A 6658-nucleotide genomic window follows, 5' to 3' on the forward strand; every position below is an offset into this window, starting at 1 on the left:
TTCAGGGTCCAACCCAGAGGCCTCTTCCGAACTCTCTCAGGAATGACTTCTGTCTACTTCCTGAGGCCTCTGAGTTGGGCCCTGAAGGGGCAGGTGGAGTTCTAGCAGTGCCTGTGGGCTAGACTGAGCAGGTTGGGATGCTTACAAAGCCGAGTCCTGCCATAGCTGCACACTGGACAGGATGCCTGGAATCTCTGACATTTAGAAGTGGGAGGAATCCCTTACATTGTCCTTTTACTTTGTAAAGCATTTTCCACCTGTTGTTTTTTGGGAGATTTATAAAGCAGATACAGACCCAAGTGGGGTTACTCAGAAACAGAGATGCACATGTGGGTCACACAGCAGGCCTCAGGACTCCTGAGTCCAGCCTTCTGACAGAGCATGTGCTAAACCAGTAGCTACTAATAGCCGGAATAATGGCTGCTGTTCACTGAACGCTTACTACTTGCCAGGTAGCATGCTAGGTGCTCTCACATGTTAGCTCATCAAATCCTCATAGCACCGTTGTGAGGTTGGCATTATGGTCACTGTGTCTTAGATGAAGAACTGAGACAGAACTTTTGAGACTTGCCCAAACTCAGACAGCCAGTAAGTGGAAGACCTGGAATTCAAATTCAGATCTTTCCCATGCTCTTTGTCACTCACTGTCTGCCTTGCTCAGCATACCTGTAATTGTCCTTTGAGTTGTCTGCCCCCAGAGCCTGATGAATTTTACTGAGCTTGGAACTGTCCTGAGTGATATGGAGGAGACAGTCACCAAGTCACTGTCCTCTGGGAGGGGGATAAGACAGGTACACCAATGTCTACAGTGGGAGGCAGAAGGGGCAGCCAGCGGCTCGTAGGTTTGAAGGAAGTAGACAGAAGTCATTCCTGAGAGAGTTCGGAAGAGGCCTCTGGGGTGGGCCCTGAAGGGGCAGGTGGAGTTCTAGCAGTGCCTGTGGGCTAGAGAGGTGTGCTGGCCAGTAGGTGGAGAAAGTGGCCATCACGGCACTTTTAGGGAGTTTTCCCCTTTGATTGGAGCATAGGAGATATATTTCAAAAAGCAATGAGAAAACTTATTGGATTTCGTTAACCAATGTCACCATAAAAAAAAAATGGCAATGAGAACATCCTGTTTGTTTACAAGCAGTAATTTGACCGACTTCAGCACAAGAGAACTTCCTTGGAAGGCTATGGGAACTCCCAGAATCAGAGAGATGACTCAGCACCCAGGTCCCCTCCAGGATCTTGGAGTGGGTATGACAGGAACCAAAGGCCAGCCTGTTCAGGGTACCACTGTCACCAGGATAAATCTGCTTCGGCCATGCTCAGTAATTTTGTCACCACAGCTTGGGATTCACATCCCAGGGAGGAAATGCCTGTTTGGCCCAACCTGGACCATGCTCCCTCTCTTAGTCGGGGAAGGGCTGGTGGCATAGTAGGCATAGTACATGGTGGCATAGTACCCTCAGACTAAAGTTCCAAGAAGAAGGAGAAATGGGCACTGCAAGAGATCAGCCCAGAAAGGTACTAGGCAAGGACTTGAACTGGCAGGCGGTGAAGGGAGTGTTTAGTTCTGACAAGTTTCTGAGCAGGCAAAGTGCAGACTGGCAGCAGGGTATGGCTGAGTCAGAAGGGGATAAATAAAGAAGGAAGGGAGGAACCGGAAAGCTAGAGAGTGTCCAGGTGAGACCCTCTAATGAAGGCTGAAACTTGGTAGTAGAAATGCAGAAGAAGGGACTGATTCTAGAGAGATTGTAAAAGTAGATACAGTGCCCGCGTGATGAGGTTGGTTCCTTTGGCTGAAGTGAGGTAGTCAGGGAGGAAGAGTTTGCAGGAGAAGATGTTGTGTCTGTACTTTGGAGGATCTATGTGCAAGATCCCGACAGCACCCCTAGAAGCCCAATGAGCTCATTCCTCCTGACTCCAAGCTGCCTAAGGTTTGCGGCCTCAGCCCTGAAGAGGTAGGGCCTGAAAGTCCCAGGGGCCATGTACATCCCCAAAGCAGCTGCAGCTTTGTGGCCAGAGCTCAGTACGCCTGCACCTCTTCTGTCTCCACACTTCAGCCTGGGGTGGGCTTCTCCTCCCCTGCTCTCAGTTCCCGTGTCCCGACTTCCCCCACCCCATGTTCCACGTAACCAAGCCCTTGCCTACTAAAGGGCCTGGCACAGCTCTTTGGGGCCCTGGGTTTTCAGGTGTTCCTCCCTTTCTGCTCAAAAGCTTGTTAACAGTAAGTCCTTGCTAACTGTCAGGGCAAACATCTCCAAGTGACATTTCCCAAGGAGAGGGTCTGAACTTTGCTTGCTATCTGGGGAACATAGGCTTTTCTTCCAGTTCTGCCGTGCTCATCAGGGATGCCTGTGTGTGTCCCTAACCAGCCATCCTAGAGTAAGTACTTCTTGGTGCTTATTTATAACTCATTATTGTAATTACAACATATTGTCAATCTAGCTTTCATGTTGCCATTGCAGATCTCGTCTAAGGCTCCAGGGCATAGACTAGGCTTTGGGCCACCCCAGCTTTCCAGCTGAGAACCGGGGCAGTTTCCTCCTACAGTAATGGAAGGGCGGGCTCAGGGTCCTCGCTGGGATGGGGGCAGGAGGAGCTCTGCTGAGAGGTACTTTATCCCCACAGATTCTCAGAGAGAAGGTCATCTTCTGGGGCTGAATCTCCAATTCCAGCTGTTGGCATTCAAATATATGTGACATTTTGCCATCTGTGAATGCAGTGTGTAATGCCATGTACAATAAGGTGAACTGGGAAATCTAGAGAAAAATGTAATTTTTAAAAATTTTGATATCAATACTAAATTTTTATTCGCATAATGGTAATATTAAAACAAAACACGTCGTTCTGGTATAAGATGTTGAAAAACATCCTTAACCCAGCTTCCTCCTTTGGGGGGTTGTGATTCTGTAAATGAGGAAGCTCAGAGGGCAAGCAGTTTACTGACCTCATCAGCTGCTGTGGCGGCACATGGGTCTCCTGCCTTGAGGGCAGTGTTCTCTGTCCTAAAGTCCTTTATTTCTTATATCTTCTTGGATTCTGATCTTTGCTCAGTATCTTCCTTTTCTCTTTCCTGTCCTGTCCTCTCTAGGATCAGGGTGAGAAATGTACCAGAGGGACGCACAGAGCAGCCCCACCTCTGTCTGGTTAGGGTGTGAGGCCCTTCCTGCTCCCCTAAGGGCTGAGTTGCAGGGCTTGAGAGAGGGCAGGAAACCCCGAGGTGTCCGGGCATGACCCAGGAAACCCAGAGAGCAATCCTCACCCTACTGTGCCCTTTCTCTCCAAAATCCTTCAGCTGTAAAGTTCGAGCGCCAAGGGGAGGCAGCAGCCTCCCAGCCTGAGTAGATCTGCACCCTTCTGAGGAGGAAAATCAGCAGTAAACACAAATAGCTAATTGGTCTAGGGGGAACTGCTCAGGTATGGAAAAATCGACAAGTTTATTTGTGTGGCTAAAGAGAATTCGGAGGGCTAGCAAAGAAGGGTGAGAAGTGGTTACAGGAAGAGGCACAGGTGAGGGAATTGGGGGTGGGGTGGGAATGCCCCCTCCCACTCTTGCCACCCCCACCGTTTCCCCCGCCTCCCCCCACTCCCTCCTTCCTTCTGTGTAGGGTTCCTTTGGGTATGAAAGGGACATGAATAACTTTGAATCTTTCTCACCACAGTGAAGTTGCCTGCAGCCCTCATTCCCACCCAAGTTCAGTTATAGACTAAGTCGCAATCACTTGATACTGATAGCTGGAACCAGAGTCAGGAGGAAATGAAAGTCTCTGCAGACCTTTGGCGGTGTTCATGAGGGAGAGCAGCCAAAGGGAAGGAGGCCGTGTGGACAAGGCGGAGGAGGGGAGAGGGCCTGTGAGTCGGGTCGCCAGGTCACAAAGGAGTTTCCAGGGGTCGGCCTTCTCTCTTCAGTCCTGTCCCAGAAGGCCTGGTATTTCCCTGAACCCATGCCCGTCAAGCTCCTGGCTGGTGCCTGGGGCATCCGGTGAAGCTCAGGAGGAGAGCCCAGGTACCACAGGTAGGGGAGACAGGACAGGCTGAAGCGGGTGGGGAGAGGAGTGAGGACTCTGTTTAGGCTTTTGCAGTGTCGGGAGCCGAGCTGGCACCTCCCTCCACAGGAAGATGCTGGGAAATGGGGAGCAGAGTAAATCGTTTATGTCAAAGAAGTTCAGCCTAAGACCAAAGAGGCAGCTGTTTGATGAAAGATTTTTCTCAGCGCCTGAAAAGCAATTCACACTTAACCCTAAAGCAGCAGTGAGCAAACTTCTAGGATGAATGTAAGTTCTAATCCCTCCGTGGCATTTCCTGTGCTTAACACAGAGGTTATCTCCCTTCAAACCTGGGCGGGGTACTTTGGAGGGTGTCCCCTTTCACTCAGGCTACCCATTCTGGAGATTCCTGCCCATTCTGGACCAGATCTGTGGGCCTACCTATCTATTCATTCTGTGCAAAAATAGGGAGAGAAGCCAGCAGGCCCTCCGTTGACAGCCAGCGAGGCCAAGGTGAGGCTTGAGCTGGCCAAGGGCCCCAAAGCCTCAGGATTCGGTTGTTTGGCTCTTCCAAAGCAGAAGCAGCTTGTGTGATCGGGGGGGTCCCCTCAACGATTTTCACAGTCCAGGGCCCAGTTAATGTGGATGCATTAGCTACCCTTGGGAAATGGTGCCATGCGACCCGGGGCAAGTCTCTGCTCTTCTCTGGGCCTCCGAGTCCTCATCTGTGAATAAAGAATCTGAAAAACTGCTCAGAGATTCGCTCTCAAACAGCGTGTTAAACCCAGCAGAGAACGCCGTATCCTGAGACGGGACGTCGCGCTGGGGGCATGGGCTGCCGCCGTGCAGTCCAGACGTCCGTGGGAATCAGTTCGACCTTCCTCCTAACCTGCTTAGAAGCACCGAAGAGCAGCCAGCCTGCTCTGGCCTCTCTGGAGAACTTGGGCTCCTGCAGCCAAGAGAGCCGTCCCCAGGCCTCCTGTTGTCCTCATCCCCCCAACCCTTGCTCTGGGTCTGTCCTGGGATCAGACAGAAAAACCCATCTGGTTTCTCATAACATTCCTCCCTTCCTACACGGGCCACCAGTTAGGTCCCAGGTGCCTGTACAGGATTTCCATTTCCTTCTGCTCCCAGGGCCGCCACCCCCTAATCTGGGCTCTGCTCTAGCCAGGTTTTTTCCCAAAGCCAAGGGTGGGAGGTGGGATTCCAGGCTAATCACAGGAGGGGCCTGATCAGCAGCACAAACACCTACTTGGCAGGAGTTGAGAACTGCCTGGAAGGAGATGGGGTAGGGTTTCATAGGAGAGGAAAGAAGGAAGGCCACGAGGAAAAGGCAGCACGTACCAGGTTGCAAAGGCCTGGACCGAAAGGCCAGGGAAACCTGGAGACCTCGAGATCAGTTTGGGCAGAGCGAAAGGTTTCTTGGATCGTTGCCCAGTAAGGAGGGGCAGGATGGGGAAGTCTGGCCCAGAGATGGGCCCTGAGACCCACCGTGGCAGGGAGGAAAGTGTAGGCTTTCCGCCTTGGGCTGGGCTGGTCACCCAGCACTGTGCTTGCGGGAAGTGTGGGAGGCCTTGTTAATGACTGTTCTCAGCAGGCTGCAGGCTGCCAAGGGTCAGTGTGATAAGAGAGGAGAGATAGACTTCTTGAGTTTTATCCTCCTGACAGCTGCCTTCTCTCAGCCGGCCCCACAGACACTGACAGTCTATTGTGGTGCTGCCCTTGCTCTCTCTCTCATTCCTGAAATACACACGCCCTGGCTGCAGCCTAGCTGGGTTTTCCCGGGCCTGGCTGCCGGCTCCCTTCCCATCCGTAGTCAGATGAAGTCAGCACTGGGGGAGGGTCAGTCCTGGCAAGGCTGAGCCAATTCCGAGCCCGAACTTGAGGGGGGAAGACACCTAGGAAGGGGCCGAGGCTCTGGGCTTCGCAGCGACTCCCAGAACTGCCTGGTCCGTTTTGGTCTCAGGGTCACCCTGCCACTCAGCCAGCCAGACCTGGGTCCAGAGGGCATTTGGGGAGTTCCTCCCTTGCCCCAGAGCGTTGTGAGTCCAGCTGTTTTGCTGGAAGGAGTGGAGATAGACATCTGATGGGAACTGTGCAGGTCACTTTGGCCTCTCTGTGCAGAATGAATCAGAGGGGTCTCTTTAGTAGATCTGGGGCTTTAGCAGTCAGAGGGCTAATGTAGCCGAAAGAGGACAGTTCCTTAGATTGTGTGATGGTGGCAGACGTGGAGAGAAGTAGAAAGGTGAGTGATTTCGGTGGTAAAAATCAGGTGCACTTTTAATAGGTTGCCTGAGGGAGGCTGAAGGAAGAAGGGGGCAGAGACGACTCCCCGGTTTCAGAGTTGGATAGATGATGTCCCTTTCCTAGAAACTGGGAATACAGAAAGGGGACTGCGTTTGGGTGGGCTTAGAGCATGCACGAGTCTGGCTTGGGGCAGATTAGAGGTACCCAGCATTTTGGGGTATCTCTAAGGTACGTCATCTAGGGAGTAGCATCCAGAAATGAATGGGATAGATGGGTTTGGAGTTCAGGAGAGTGTCTGGCATCATTTGAGAAGCCAGATATGACTCTTAACAGATTGAGAGACAGGTTTGGAAAGTGTTCCTCCAAAATCTATTACCAGACGAGGAATGGAACTTAGGGTCCTGACTTCCCATTGCTTTCCATGTCCAGGGTCGTCTTCT

This window comes from Pteropus alecto, unplaced genomic scaffold (assembly GCF_000325575.1).
Source record: "Pteropus alecto unplaced genomic scaffold, ASM32557v1 scaffold42, whole genome shotgun sequence".
NCBI lineage: Eukaryota > Metazoa > Chordata > Mammalia > Chiroptera > Pteropodidae > Pteropus > Pteropus alecto.